The following is a 16,906-nucleotide window of genomic DNA, read 5'->3' as shown; positions in this document are numbered from 1 at the left end:
ATTGTAAAAGGTATATATGCTCAATGTGAATTAAATAATTAATTAATACAACAGAGTTTTTGTTTGTTTGTTTATTTATTTATTTAGTGAGGAAGAGTGGCCCTGAGCTAACATCTGTTGCCAGTCTTCCTCTTTTTTTTCCCCTCCCCAAAGCCCCAGTACATAATTGTATATCTTAGTTGTAGGTCCTTCCAGTTCTCCTTTGTTGGATGCCACCACAGCATGGCCTGATGAGCAGTGCATAGGTCTGCACCCAGGATCCGAACCCGCGAACCCAGAGGGGCCGCCAAAGCAGAGTGTGTGAACTTAACCACTACACTACCAGGCCGGCCCCCAGAGTTTATGTTTAAAGGCAGGAAGTGAAAATCTCCATCCCAAAGAGAACCACAAATAAAAAGTTTGTAGACATACTTCCAGACTTTTCTCTATGCATATATATTTGTGATTTCTTAAAAGATATGACTTTTTAAACAGAAACGGTGTATGTTCTTATTACTCTTTTTAATGTCAGAATAGATATCTGGGTATGAAGACTCAATTTGTTGTTACTGTGGTTTTGGAGCTTTAGAAGACACCATGGTGTTTTTAAGGTCTGGGACCTCCTCACCATTCAGAGAGTAAACAAGTTTTGCGTTGCTGAAAGACTAGGGGTCCTTGCTGGCAAGTGCTTCCTGAACCATTTAGCCCTACTGTGAGGGAAAAGAAGTAGAATGAGGGCATTCATGGGTGAGAGCTTAAAGAGGAAGTGGGCAGGAACCTGGGAGGAGACTGGGAAAGGAGGCCTGGGATTCATATGCCCGGGGTACCGTTCTTCAAAGCATTCCCCTCTTCACTCAGTGACCCAGAAGGCGCTGGGTCCAGTAAATAGGAGCAGAACTGCAGTTTAGAGCACTATCTGTGTGCCCAGGCACATGTGGGCTCAAGGAAGGCACGCAGCACCGCAGTGCAAGAAGAGCAGGACCACGCAGGCTGCCCATCTTGTGAGTGGAACCATTACTTTCCCTGCTAATTGTCCTGCCATCTTGTGATTGGGAAAATCACTTTGTCTGGGTCTTGAGACCTCCCTAAATCATTCAACCGTCATAACGAGGTCACCTCCTCCACTGCCCCCCAGGCTTTCAGAGCATCACTGTTCATGGAGAGGGGTGATGGAGGGAAAAGCTCTCATCACCGCATTCAGGGGATGAAGAGGGACAAGACGGAGGGAAGGTCCCTGTTCCAATAAAAATATGGCCTCCTAAATACCTGTTGAATCTGTCCTCTTCTCTCTACCCTCTGCCACCATCCTAAAGCAGCCCTGTCATTGTCTCCTCAACTATAGCTTTGACTTTCCACTTGTATTTTTTTTCTAATCTATTTTAAGGGCATGAAATTGGACAGACTCTAACAAAAAGGTGGAACAGCATAAACACGATGATGTGGGCGGAAGAACACTGACCTGGGAGGGCACCTTGTCCATTCCCTGCCACTTATCTCCTGTGACCTTGGATGAGTGCCTCCATAGATTCACTTTTCTACTTCTGTAAAAAGGGTATAGGACAGTGATGTCCTATTCAGCAGTGTTCTCGTCAGAAAGGGTATGGGCAGGGCAGAGCTACAAACTGGCTGTTTCACCATCTTGCCTAGCCCTAGTCCTAACCACACCTAGACAAATATAAAGGTCATTAGCTGGTAATTGATCTGCTTATTACCTCTGCAGAGAAAGATAATAGAATTCAGAATATCTACAATAGATTATTCATAATGTCCCATATTCAATAAAAAATACTTGACACATAAAGAAACAGAAAAAAATGTGATCCACAGTCAAGATAAAACAGTCAGTCACTAAAAACTGAACTTGAGACGGCCAAGATGTTGTAACTAATAGAAAGACCTTACGGCACTTATAAATATGGTCCAAAAAGTTAAGCAAACTAGGATTTTAATGAGTGAACAGATAAGGAATCATAGCAGAAAAATAAAAACCATAAAAAAAGAACCAAATGGAAAGTCTAGAACTGAAAAGTACAGTTACATGAAAAATTCACAGGATGAGCTTAACACAGATTAGAAATAGTAGGAGAAATAGGATTTAAAGACAGACCAATAGAAATAATCCAATCTGAAGAACAGATTAAAAAAAGAAGAAAAATGAACATAGCCTCAGGGACCTGTGTGATAATATCAAATGAGATCATATGGGTGTAATTGGAGTCTTAAAGGGGAAAATGAGTGAGATTAAGGCAGGAAACATGTTTGAAGAGCTATTGGCTGAAAATGTCCCCACACTGGTAAAAAACAGTGATTTACAGATCCAAGAATCTGAGTGAACCCCAAGAAATATAAATATAAGGAGAACCAGACCTACGCACATCATAGTCAAATGCTAAAAACCGAATATAAAGAAACAATTTTGAATCTTACACACAGGGGAACAAAGTTAAGATTTATTGCTGACATCAGAAACAACAGAGGTGCGGCTGGCCCTGGAGCCGACTGGTTAAGTTCGTGGGCTCTGCTGTGGCGGCCCAGGGTTTCGCTGGTTCAGATCCTGGGTGCAGACCTAGCATCGCTCGTCAGGCCATGCTGAGGTGGCGTCCCACATGCCACAACCAGAGGCACTCACAACTAGAATATACAACTATGTACTGGGGGGCTTTGGGGAGAAGAAGAAAAAAAAAGAAAAAAGAAGATTGGCAACAGATGTTAGCTCAGGTGCCAATCTTTAAAAAAAACAACCCTCAAAAAGAAACAAGAGAGGTCAGGAGGCAATGATGTGACATTTTTAAACTGCTGAAAGAAAAAAAGCCTGTCAACTCAGAAATCTACATCCACCTAAAATTATCTTTCAAAAATGAGGGAGGGGTCAGCCTGGTGGTGTAGTGGTTAAGTTCACACACTCTGCTTCAGCAGCTGGGGCTTCGAAGGATTCCATCCTGGGTGCGGACCTACACACTGCTCATCAAGCCATGCTGTGGTGGCATCCCACATAAAATAGAGGAAGACTGGCACAGATGTTAGCTCAGGGCCAATCTTCCTCACCAAAAAAATCCCCAAAAAAGAGGGAGAAATAAAGATAGCTCCAGATAAACAAAAGGTGAGAACATTTGTTACCAGCAGAACTTCTCTACAAGAAACTATTAAAGGATGTCCTTCGGACCAATGGAAAATTACACCAGAAGGAAAACCTGGATGTACATGAAGGTTTGAAGAGCATTGGAAATGGCAAGTAAGAGAGTCTACATAAAAGGCTACGCTTTCTTCTTGTCATTTACAAGTTAAGGGTGCATATTGTTAAGCCTAGAGCATCCACTGAAAAATAACAAAAAGAGGTACAACTAAGAAGACAATAGAGGAAATAACGTGTAGCCCAAAGACATTTTATTAACCCCAAAGAAGCCTGGAAGTTCCCAAATATTAGTAAATTAACACACTTCTAAATAACCCATGGATCAAAGAAGAAATTATATGAAAAATTAGACTTATAAACAAAGAAAATCTTGTGCTTACGCTGCTCCTTCCTGATTTTGCAATTTTAAATATTTTCCATCGACCGCCTCTCTCTCTCTCTCTCCGTCTCTTTGAGTTTCTTCAAATCCTTGGCTAAGTGTTTCATAATGTCCAACAACCTTGTAAAACAACTTTCAACCCAATTTTTCAGATGGGAAATACATCAGATAATCTATCAGTCCCACTTTTTTTCCTCTTGGAAAACAACCTTCTGGAGGCCTTCCTTCCCCTGCTCCAATCCGGACGAGGAGGTCTTAAGGTCTAGTGTGCAGGTTTCACATCTTCCTTCGCTATCTTGGAACTTCCTTTGTACCTCTCCTGTGTTGTATTCTCTATTTGAAGGATCCCATATCTTCCTCTTAATTGGTTTACTCTCACATTTTGGTTTCTTTTTTTTTTCTCTTAAATCTTCTATGTCTCTTTTCACAGTTTTCTGTCTCCTGCCACAATTGTAAAGCTTGACATTTTCTCCTTGACCAAAATAAGCCTTATTGTTTTACAATCATGCTTGAAAATTCTAGTATTTGGAGTTCTTCCGCATTTATTTCTATTGGCTGTTGTTTCTACTGGTTCTTGCTCACAGCGTCTTAAATTTTATGTTTGATTGTGTGTTGGACATTAGATTTTAACTTAAAGAAATAATTTGAAGCCCAGGATATTGTTATATTTCTCCAAAGAAGATTTTGATTAGTTTTCCCCAGGTGTCTGGGGTACTAGCTATCTGAAATAAACAATCCAATTTCAGGGTCTGAAATTTTCTGGGTTACTCAGATGAATGGAAGGCGGGCTGCATGCATGCGAGAGCTGGTTTTCTTCCAAGTCATCCTCACTCCCGGGGTACAGCTTTTCAGGAACCAGCCCAAGGCAGGAGATGCTTTCCCAGGGTCTTCATTTTGGGCTGACCTTGGACTCTGACTTCTGTTCCCTGTCCCTGGGAGGCTGCTAGAAGCAGTTGGTCTCTCAACTTCCTCCTGACTGGAAAAATCTCCCTGAGCCAAAGGGACCGGAAGAGCTGACCTCATCTCTCTGAGTTCTTGTCCTCTCCTGGATCTTGGCTCACTACTTTCTCACAGCTTGTTATGTGTTTTATGCTTTTAAGGACATTTTAAATGTATTTTGTCCACTTTGATGTCTTCAGCAGGAGTGTTGGTCCAAATTACCTAGTCTGCCATTTACAGAAGCTGAAATCTCTTGTCCTCATTTTGGAGGCATACATCCTCCAGTAGCTTCCTGAGAAAGGGTGCATAAGAAGTAATTTTTTGAGACCTTGCATGTCTGAAAATGTTTATATTCTATCCTCACACTTAATTGCTGATTTGGCTGGATATAGAATTCTAGATTGGATACTAATTTTCCTTCAGAATATTGAAGGCATTGCTTTCTTGTCTTCTAGCTGCCAGCATTCCTCTTGAAAAATCCAAAGCCATTCTGATTTCTGATCCTTTGCATGTAATCTATTTTTTTCTCCTGGAAGCTCTTAGAATCTTCTCTTTATCCTTGTGTTTGAAATTTCCATGATGAGATGCCTTGATTTGGGCTGTTTTCATTCGCTATTCACTATCCACACAGTGGAATCTTCCAGACTGGAGATTCATGTCCTTCAGCTCTGGGCATTTTCATGTATTATTTCTTTGATAATATCCTATCTTTTTTTCCCTGCTCTCTTTCTAGAACGTCTATTATTTGTCTCCTGGAATAATCTAACGTTATTTTTCTTTTCTGTCCTTTTTTCTACTCTTTGCCTTTTCAGTCTGTCTCTGAACAACGTCCTAAGCTTTTAATTTCCAAGGACTCTTTCTTGTTCTTTAAATGCTCTTTTTTCTTCTTTTTCTTTTTTTTAAAGATTGACACCTGAGTTAACAACTGTTGCCAATCTTCTTTTTTTTCTGCTTTTTCTCCCCAAATCCCCCCAGCACGTAGTTGTATATTTTAGTTGTGGGTCCTTATAGCTGTGGCACGTGGGATGCCGCCTCAGCATGGCTTGATGAGCGGTGCCATGTCCGCGCCCAGGATCCCAACCAGTGAAACCCTGGGCCGCCAAAGTGGAGTGCCAAACTTACCTACTCGGCCATGCAGCTGGCCCCTCTTTCTTTTCTTCTTGATGAATGTGTAAATTATGTCTCTGAGGATATTGTGGATTTTAAAGTTGTTTTCTACAGTGTGCGTTATTTCCTTTTCATTGGGGTTTCTGTTTTCTATTTGTTTTAGTCTTAGAGGCTTTTTACTCACATCTTGGCCAGATTCACGACAGGGTAAGGCAGACAGGAATCCAGGGTGCAAAATTTAAGGAGGCACTCACCTCTCAGGCTCATGTGAATGCAGGGTCAGCACCTGAGAGCAAGAGCCTCCTTAAATTTTGCACCCTGGGCATCTCATTTGCCTCACTCTAGTCCCAGCTCTTGACCCTGATCCCGGGCCCTGATCCGTTTTTTAGGGATGAGACACTAAAACGCTGACTGGAAGCTCTGTGGCATGGGTCGGGCCTCTCCGCTGGCTTCACTCTAGAATAGTCGGACCAGGACACAGAGGTTTCATTATGGCGTCTCCAAATAGAGAGTGTCTTAAGTTAGGTTCCCTCAGAAGTAGAGGCTGAGAAAAGGATTTGAGAGCAGGTCGTTTATTTGGGAGTTGATCTCAGGTAGTTGGAGTGAGGGAGCTGAGAGTGTGACACAGGGAAAGCCACTATAAACGTGCATTACTGCGGTCACTCCTGTGGGAAATATGGGTTTTATTCCACCCAGAGCCTCCTTAGAAGCATTCAGAGGCCTCCCAGATTTGACCACTGAAGAACAGGAAGCTAGAGCATTTAAACACCAGCTCCCATCTCCCCAAATCGGTTGAGGGTTAACACTGGTGCGTTAATTGACTGCACTTAGAGCCTGCTCTTAAAAGTGAGCCAGGTAGGATCTCATGGGGTCTTAGTCCACTTGGACTGCTGTAACAAAATACCACCGACTGAGTGGCTGACCAACACCAGACATTTATTTCTTACAGTTCTGAAGGCTGGAATGTCCAGCATCATGGCACCAGCAGATTTGGTGTCTGGTGAGGACTGCTTCCTGATTCATAGACGGCCATCTTTTCACTGTGTCCTCACATGGCCCAAGGGTTGAGGGATCTTTTTGGAGCCTTTTTCACAAGGGCACTACTCTCATTCCTGAGGGCTCCACCCTCAGGACCTAATCACCTCCCAAAGGCCCCACCTACTAATACCATCACCTTGGGGGTAGGTTTCAATCTATGAATTTGAGGGGAGACACAAACATTCAGTCCACGACATACAGCATCAGAGAAGGCCTTGAAACTGAAAGCAGAAAGACACGGAATGCTCCCTGAAGATCAAACGCTGCCAGCATGAAGTCAATCTAATCTTGTACAAATGGTGTATGTATGCAGCTGAAATCAGAGGTGGCCCAAGGGGAAGGGACAAGAGGCACCAGAGGCATCTACACACAGAGTAAAATCCAGTCTCCTGCCTGGGGGCCAGAAGCCAGGTTGACAGCGTTCTGGGAGCTCAGCAGGGAAGGAGGCTGGAAGTAAGGGTGGTGGAGTTATGCTCATTTAGACTTTCACTTAATCATTCTGATTTTGGTTTGGCAAGTAACTCCCGTCCTCAGCTGTGTTAAGTATTACCAACATAGGATCTAGAATTCACCCCCCTCAGTACTGATGCTTTCCTTAACCCACTTGGGCCAAGACACCCCATGCCAGGCTGCCCCTCCACATATATGCCACGTCATGGGTAGGCAGCGCTGAGGTGTGCATTCCGCCGGGGGTCGCAGACCCGCTTGGCGTGGAGGTATTGGCCTTCTGGTCCCTTCTGTCCAGGTACCTAGCACATCCTGCGCGGAGGTTTAAAGGTCCTTCGGGGGTCGCCGGTCAGCCTTGGGTCTGGCAGTTGGCTCGGGGCGGGGCGGGGAGAGGGGTAGTTAGGAGACCTGGCCCTTTTACCCCCAGACTCCGCCCCACCCTCCACCCCGTGACCGGGTAACGCGCCACTGGGCCAATCCCTGCGTCCACCGGGAGGGGGCTGCCTGGGGTTGGGGAGGAGGGGGGTGCCTGGGGTGGGGGCCGAGGAGCCGCGTGCACGTCTGCGCTCCGCGTCCTTGGAGAAGTGGGAACACCTGGGCGCCTGTGGGGTGTCCCAGCTTGCCCATACCGGCGGGGCGGGCCGCCCTGTTGTTAAATCTTCCGACTTCTGAGCGTCTGGTCTCATTGTCTCCTCCTGGTAGTCCAGAGGCACCCTCTGGAACGTGCGGTGCCAGGGGGGCTCCCCATCCGCGGGGACCCCGCCGGTAAAACTCGGAGGACTCGGCGGTAGGTCAGTTTTCTCATGGGTCGTTGAAGAAGGCAGCTAGCTGCCAGAATTAATGTCTCTGTGAGTTTCCCTACTCTTATAAGTGATATTACTCATGTCAGTGGAATCATACATGGTGGTGGTTCATGACTGGTTTATTTCACTTAGCATAATGTCTTCAAGGTTCATCCATGTTGTAGCGTGTATCAGAATTTCCTTCCCTTTTAAGGCTGAATAATATTCTATTTCGTGGATATACCACATTTTCTTTATCCCTTCATCTGTGGTCTGGATGTTCGGGTTGTTTCCACCTTTTGGCTGTTGTGAATAATGCTGTTATGAACACTGACTGCTGTACAGACAACCGTTTGAGGCTCTGCTTTCAGTTCTTTTGTGTACATACCCAGAAGTGGGATTTCTGGATTATATGGTCATTCTGTGTTTAATTTTTTGAGTTAGTGCCATGTGGTTTTCCACAGCAGCTGTACCATTTTACAAACAATGCACAAGGGTTCCAATTTCTCCAGATCCTTGCCAACACTTGTTATTTTCTGTTTTTTCATAGTAGCCATCCTAATGGGTGTGACATAAACTTATGTTTAATTTTATTTCACTGTGGGAAACACAAAAACCATGTTTACTTGCCATAAATGAAAGGAGACTAAAAATAAACACATAGTACTAAAATGTTTTTAAATTTTTCTCCTTTACTGTCTAACCATTCTCTCACCCACCGCCAGCAGTGCTCATCCGCGGCTGAACTAGGAGTGCAGTGGTCCAGGGTTCCCCATTCCCTTCAGCGCCGTGTCCTAGCCTCACTTTTGGTCCTAGAGCTTAAATAGCACATCAGACTTATGCCACAAGAAGTGATAAATCAATACTGGCAAGAGGTAGTGTCCTGCTTATTTATTTATTTTTTTTTTGAGGAAGATTAGCCCTGAGCTAACTGCTGCCAATCCTCTTCTTTTTGCTGAGGAAGCCTGGCCCTGAGCTAACATCCATGCCCATCTTCCTCTACTTCATATGTGGGATGCCTACCACAGCATGACTTTTGCCAAGCGGTGCCATGTCCGCACGCGGGATCCAAACCGGTGAACCCTGGGCCGCTGAGAAGCAGAACGTGTGCACTTAACCGCTGCGCCACCGGGCCGGCCCCAATGTGTTCTGCTAGTTTATTGCTACATAACAAACCACCTTAAAACTTGGTCTCTTAAAACAGGAACAATCACTTATTTGGCTCAGGAATCTGCGATTTGGCAGGGATGATTTCTGGTATCCCAGGACTCAGCTGGGATGACCTGAACCCCCTGGGGCTGGAACAGTTAGCGGCTGCCTGGGCATCTCTTTCCCTCCTTATTGAGGTCTCAGGGCCTCTCCGTGGCATCTCTCCACATGGTTTCTCCAGCACGATGTCCTCAGTAGAAGGACTCCTGTGTGGAAGCTCAAGGCTCCAAGAGACCCGGGTGGTAGCTGCGAGGCCACTTCTGCCACACTGGGCTGCAGATCACTGAGGCCAGCCGAGATTTGAGCGAAGGGGGCATAGACCTGAGTCCCAGTGGGAGGAGCATCAGAGAGTTTGTAGCCATCTTTAATCCACCAAAGGGAGACTTGCTTGTCTTGCAGATGCTCCCCTTGGAAGGATGGGAGTGTCGTAGGCAGATAGAGCTGCCCAGTTTGAGTGCCAGGAGCAGGGGCAGAATGAAGCCATGACTCTGGGGAGACAGAGGTAGAGAGGAAGATGGGAGGGTGATGGGATGAGGGTGTTTTTTGCTTCCAGCTGCTCCTGTGAGGTGGACTTTCACAGGCTAAGGGCTGAAAAGAACCGTCAAGCAGCGGTTTGCCCCATCTGCTGGACTTTGGTCTGTTGATGATTGCCTTTGAATTCCTTCTGGTCCTGGACTGAGCCTGTGTGCCTTTCCAGTCTTTATGGAGTGTAACAGTGCTGTTTTACTTATCCATGGCATGAAATAAATGGAGGCAACATCTGAGTCTTGTGACACACTGGACTGTGGCTTTAATGGTTCATGTGCTAGAGAGCGTGTGGGAGCGGGATGCCGCCGAGCAGTCAAGACTTTGCGGAGCTCAGTAAGGCGCATGTTCAGTTCCAAGTGACAGAGCACGGAATTGCAGTACAATGCTGCTTAGATTTTATAAGTATTTTGTCCTATATCAGGAGCCACTTCAACTTGGCTGTGACAACAGCCCCTTTGGTACCCTCCAGATGAGTAGGTGACAATATATTTTACCGTGGGACACTTTTGAGAGTGAAAGAGGATGCTACTAATAATTATAACAATAAAATAGGCCTAAACCAAGACTGACCTGGGAAAAGGACTTCGGATGGCCTTACCCCTGAGCCACCTGCACAATTAGTCCCATTAGCAACCTGGGTTGAGCACTCCCTCTGCTGTCTCGGGCACAGGGCTAGGCTCCACGGGGGAGGTGGTGAAGGGGAGCCTGGATCTTTGCCTGCATGCAGCTTCCTACTGAATTGCAAGAGGCACACCTGAAAAAGAAAATTCACATGTACTGCGAGCAAGTGCCTGGCCATGGGTGTGGCAGGCGTTCAAAGGAGGTTTGGCATGGCGGGGGTGGGGGGTGGAGTCCGGGAAGTCCTCTAGAGAAGGAAGCAGCACTTGGAATGGGTCTTAAACGTGCATTGGGTTGGGCAGGGAGCAGGCAGCCTAGATGGGAGTTCCTATGGACCTTCCCTTCAGCTAACATGTTCTGTTCAGTGGCATATGCCCTCCACATGCGGATAGACATGGGGCAGCATGTGGGCAAATGACAGGAAGACGGAGCAGGCCAGGAAGGTTGAACCAAACAATGAAGGGGAGGGTGGGGCACCGGAAGAGCTGGGCTGGAGCACTTCCTGGAAGCATTTTATTTTCCTTCTAAGTTGAGTTTCATCCCAGGAAACTTGATTCAGGTATGACATCCTCTCCATGAGGATATTTCAAAAATGGAGCAAATCGGAGCCCTAGCCACTCCAGCCTTTTCATAGCCACTTCTTCCAACCTAGCCTGTCTCAAATCTAGACTGCTGTGAAAGATCACGTGGTTCCTCTGCTTGAGAAATTTCAAAGACTCTCCTTTGTTTATAGTATAGACTCTCTCTCTGGTCCTTATCCTAGCATGTAAATTCTTCCATGATCTGGCAGGCAGCACTGTTTCAGTTGCAAATAACAGAAGCACGACTCAATCTGGAATGAAACTCATGAGAGCAGAGGCGTTGTCTCTTTTGCTTACTGCTCTAATTCCAGACCTTGGAATGGTGCCTGGCACCTAGAAGGCTCTCAATAAGTATTTGTTGAATGAATAAATGAAACCAGGTTAAACAAAAATGGACAATATGTGCTCCGGACCTGGATCCAGGAACTTAAGCAACATCATTTGTCTTCCTCTCTCTCTTCTGTGTTTCTGTGCGCATGCTGTTCTCATTCTGTCAGACTGAAGATGGGCTTCCTCCTGGTGAGGGACATGGTAAAGCAGGGCGAGTGAGGGCATAGCTACATACGGCTCCAGGCTTAGAAACTGCAGAAGAAAGAGAGACTCTGTCCATTTCAGGATTAAAAAAAAATCCCAGGGGCCGGCCCCCTGGCCGAGTTGTTAAGTTCACGCACTCCGATTCCGTGGCCCAGGGTTTTGCTGGTTTGGATCCTGGGCATGGACGGGGCACCACTCATCAAGCTATTCTGAGGTGGTGTCCCATATAGCACAACCAGAAGGACCTAAAACTAGAATACACAACTATGTACTGGGGGGCTTTTGGGAGAAGAAGAAGCAAAAAAAAAGAAGGATGGCAACAGATGTTAGCTCAGGTGCCAAAAAAAAAAAAAAAATCCCAGAGAAGTGTTCTCATTGGTTAGGCCAGGGTCACATGAGCCTTCTCCAGTGTGATCAGTGAGGAAAGCAGCACGGGATACTACCATGGGCCTGACCTGGGCTGTGTGCCTGACAGGAGGCTCTAGCAATTTACTGTGATTGGCAGCTCTTCCAGAATCACGTGATTGGGGCTGGAGAGCAGCAGTCACCAGAGGAAAGAGTAGGGGAGCTGTTATCAGGAAAAGCCAAGATCCTGGTACTGGCAGGAAAAACAAACAAAAAGCCAAATGTCTAGGGACGAGTATATAAATACTCCCTCGGAATGAGGCTGGGGTGGGAGTCATGGGACCCAGGGACGTGCAACAAACTTGACATGCTTTTGAAGTCTCAGTTTTATCTTTTTGAATTTGTGCTTGTTTTAACAGAAAAACAGTGCTTTAACTGACTCAGTATTGAATCAAATCTGTGCTCAAGGAAGTTGTGCCATATGTATTCTGCGGCTTTTTGTGCCAACCCTTAGGACAGTCTTAGCCCCTCAAGGGTCTGCATAGCCCACGTTGAGAAGCCAGACTCGAACAGTTTCCTCCAGACCTATTTCCTGACTGCCCTCGTGCCACGCCAGCCTGTGCTGTGCCATTCTCCCCTGTCTGGAATGTCCTCCCCTAGCATCTTCCTGGGCCGCTCCCTCTGTCCTTTAGACACAGTGAATTACAGTGGGAAGAACCCTGAAGATCAAGGTTCGAGTTCTAACGTTGCCACCAATTCTCTGCACGAGCTCTCAGCAAGTGATTTCCTCTCTCTGCTACTTGGTTTCCTCTTCTGTAAGATGAGGGATTGCCCTGACCCTGTTAGCACAGGGCAGCTCCCAGCTCCTTCTGCGCCTGCCCCCGCCCCCCCAGCCCCTCTTGGCATACTCCCAACTAGGAGGCGTTCTCTTGGTACTGGCCAAATTCTAGGACATTTTATTGGTTCTGAACTTCAGGGGCTGGAGCTTTTTTCACTAGTACATGAAAGGAGTTGAAGGTCAGTGTTTATATCAAGGATCTCTCTCCCTGCTGAACGTGAGATCTTCCATTTTGGAAGGCGGCCCTCCCTCACTCTTCCTCTATTCCCTACTCTTTGTCTAGCAGGACCAGAGCGAGGCCTAGGGGGAGGACACTGGAGAATTTGGCTGAGCAAAGCAGATTGTCTGTGTGGTCCGACCTGGCTCAGAAGGTCAAAGCCCCAGCTGATCTCAGCTCTGTACCGGGTGGCAGACAGAGGAGAGGATTCGTGTGTTCAAGGCCACTCTGGCTCAGGATCGCCTTAACCCCTGCTTCTCTGACATGCTGTCCTTTCCCCACAAGGGGATGGCACAGAGCTAGGCACCCAGAAAGTGTGTTCTGATTGACAGAATGCAGCAGAGACAAATGTTTATGAAAGACTCACAGGGGAGCACACACATTTCTGCAAAAGGGCACGTTTGGTTGGATGATTATTTGTTCTTAAGCAGGAAAAGGACCTGGCAGCAGGAAACTGGAAGTATGTTCTCAGAGTATATTTTGGTCTCACAACTGCAGTTCTGCTTTAAGGAACATGATGGACATAATTTGAAAGTAATGTCTAGTAATGTGCACTTGCTACAGCGTGTGACTAATCTTTTGGGGTAAAACAGCTTGCCCAGAGTGCTTCTCAAAGGATAGGTGGGACCCTAGGTCTTCTTCTAGTGTGGGGGTCTCTGTTCAAATCAGCTTAACCGAGGAACATTCAAACCCTTGGTAGGAGTCTTGTCAGACCGTGGGCCTGGTATGTTTCCAAGTAGTTACGTCTCTCTCACCAGAACAAGGAAAGCCTAAATTCGCGAGGCACATGTGTTCTCCAATGCCTGGGTTGTAATGGAGCTCAGCGGAATTGGTGGGAAAATGCAGGGGGCTTTATCTGCATCTGCAAAAAGTTAGCTAAGTGGAATTAGGCTTTCTGTAAGGTGTTTTCCTGACTCAGGCATGTCCCAAACTGGCTAGTGTGTCTTGACGCCCTGGGTGGGCATCCAAGTCCCGCCGTCCTGAATGGCTCCTAGAGGAAAGGAGGCTGCTTCAACTTTCTATACTTCTTAAAGTGTTACTTTGATTAGACAGGAGATAGCAGTCTGTTTAGCAATATTACTCTTATTACTCTGTCATGGTTATATTTTCAAATTATACTTGCTGTTTCCTTTGTCAAGAGCAAATGATAACACACATCTGCGCGGCAGAGCCAACCAAAGCCGTAGAGGGTTTGCCCAGACAGGTTTGCAAATGTGTTCTAGGCCCACTGCTGCCCAGATAGGAAGTCCTTCCCCATCCCCAGGTCAGGGGGCCATGCTTTTTTTAAAAAAATAAATACAAACTCTTTAAAAAAACAAAATAAGTTTTATTATCGCTATAAAAGTAATGCATTTTGTTGTTTATACAAGTATTACTTGGAAAATACATAAAAGAATAAAGAGAAAAACAGATATCATCTATAATACCAGAACCCAGAAACAACCACTATTAAATTTTGGTATATTTCTTCCTAGCCTTTTCTCTAAATTTTGATACAAAACTATGGATGCAAAATGTTCCCAATACACTTATATTACATATTCAGGAACATATTGCAAAAATAATTTTGTACCTTCCTTTTATCACTTTATCATATTGCAACCCACAGATAACCATTATAAGATTTTTGGTTTATTCCCTTCAGCCTTTTGTCTGTATATTGATACAAAACCATGCATGCAAAATGCTCCCAATATATTTATACTGCATATTAGGAACACATCGCAAAAACAGTTTAGCATCTTTCTTTGATAGACTTTGGTATACTTCCTCCTAGCCTTCTTTCCATATTATTGATACAAAACTATGAATGCAAAATGTTCCCAATACATTTATATTACGTATTAGGAACACATCGCAAAAATAGTTGAGCATCTTTCTTTGATCACTTATTATGCCACAACTCAGAGATAAACCACTATTAAAGTTTTGATATATTTCCTCCCAGCCTTTTATCTGTATGTTGAAACAAAACTGCAGACAGAATGCGCCCTATATACTTAGATCATATAGATGGGAACAGAGCAAAAAATTTGCACTTTTCTTTTATCACCAAATATTTCATCAGGAGCACATTGTCATGTCACTTATTAGATGCACCATATTTTATTTACCCGATCCTTTGTTGTTGGTCATCCCGGATGTTCCTAATTTCCATCCTTCAAAATACTGAAATGAGTGTCTTTATATCTTCTTTTTCTGTGACTTTTTGTTCATGTAGTTTTTACGTTTTTTCTTGACCACTTATATGAACTCAACATATTAAAGATGACCCTGTGTCTGCAGTGCTTAGAGCTAATGTTTTCCAGTTGTTGTTTGCTGAAGTATGAATTCTTTAACATTCCGGCATGAATATAAAATCTTTTGCCTCGTATAAGATTCAATCCATTAAAAAGAAACTCAAAATAATAAAGACACAAAGTCCGACCCCCACCTCCCATTAAACTATTAAAATACAACTCGTTGCCCTCCTCCCCCCTTGGCAACCACTCTCTTCCTTGCTTAGGGCCCGTGTTCTCCTGATCTTTTCATCCACCGTTCTTGTGATACTTACCAGTTGTATTGCCATGAGGATGAATGGCTCCCAGACCTTTCAGTTATCAATCTGTCACAAGTGCACAGTGGTATCTCGTGACATGATGATCCCCGAGATGTCTGAGGTCCTTGACTCAAAATTTCTGTGTTGCCCATGACCCCTAAAGACTTTTTAGAGAATTATGTTTGACAACGTAACAAAAAAACATGCCATAACAAAAATACATGGTAAAGTAGAGAAAGAAAAAACTTCAGCTCGAATCCTACCACCTAAAGCGACAAGTATGTATATTTTGCATGTTCTTTCCAGTTTCTGCTCCTATATAGACCCACTTCTCAATCAGGATGTCCATGTGATTTTATGTCCCTGATTTGTAAAACTTAGTATCATAAGCATTTTCCAGGTTTCTACATAATCTTTCTAATTATTATTTGTACTGGCTGAAAAAGCTTCCATTGAGTGAGTGACTGAGGGAACTATGGTTGGACATTCCATTTGTTTCCTTAAGATTAATTTGGTTGAATCTATAGATGGTTTCAAATATGGGCCAGAGATTTTAAACGAACTTACATCATGCTTTTTTTGGTGTGTGCACGTCTGCTTGTACATAGCTGGGTAATTTATAGCCACTATTTAGTCATCCTGGGGCCAATCTTGGGCCTCACCCAGGAAGCGTCTGCTCATCTTAAGACTAATCAGTTTCACCTCGAATTTTTCTAGGGAAACTATTTCCACTCCATTTCCTGCTCTAGTCACTACTGTGTAGTCGGTTCTGATTAACAGGTAATGATACAAGAAACACAGCACGAGGTCTGGGGGAAGAGGCCCTAGACTAGCCTCGGACAAATCCTTCACTTCCAGAAGCCCCAGTTTCCTTGTCTGTTATTGTTTTTTATGACTGCCTTCTCCTATTTATCTCTCGAGGTTGTTGCAAGTAGAAAATATGAAAGCATTTAGAAAAGCATGTAAACGTGCGATACAAAAGTAAGATATTAGGATCATTATGATTCTGATTATTGCGGTGTTCGTGGCCAGGCCTTTGAAAGGGCTGGTCTTGGGATAACCGCCCGGTCTGCAGAGCGGGCAAGGGCGGGGATCGGGGCCAGGTGAGGGAGCTGCCTTGGGAGAATCACACTTCAGAGCAATCAGGACTCTCAGTGCGCTGCTGCCCGGGCTCAGCTCCCACACTGATGGGGGCTGTAAAGCCAGGGCCACGTCCCCAACTCCCAAGGGCCCGCTCAGATACTAGAGCTCTTTAGAGTCAGGGGAATGCTCCAAAGCCCACGCGGCCACAGGAAATGGAAATCTTTTCAGGGCTCCTCCCTAATGGCTCAGTTTACTATCCCCACAGGGGTCGAAGCCTTTCTGAACTTGCCAAAGAGATCAATTGTAGATTGCGGGGGCGGGGTGCAAAGTAAGGAGATAGGTGAGTGAGCAGATCCTTGCCCCTTTACTGAGCAGTAACTAATGGGTGGGCGGGAGCGGGGTGTAGGGTGGCAGGGAGATACACATTTGCTATAATTGGTGTATATATATTGTTTTCCATTTAAGAGTAATGTAGTCATTCTAAATACCAGTGCATTTATGAAGTTCTAGGGTCACAAGGATATTACACTGAAGGCTGACGGGAAGATAGGTCTCTAAAAATTGATGCCAACGTGGGTATAACCCCCAACTCAAGTCTTTGATTCTTATC

The sequence above is a fragment of the Equus quagga genome, chromosome 10 (assembly GCF_021613505.1).
Source record: "Equus quagga isolate Etosha38 chromosome 10, UCLA_HA_Equagga_1.0, whole genome shotgun sequence".
Lineage (NCBI taxonomy): Eukaryota > Metazoa > Chordata > Mammalia > Perissodactyla > Equidae > Equus > Equus quagga.
This window is presented reverse-complemented; position numbering follows the sequence as displayed.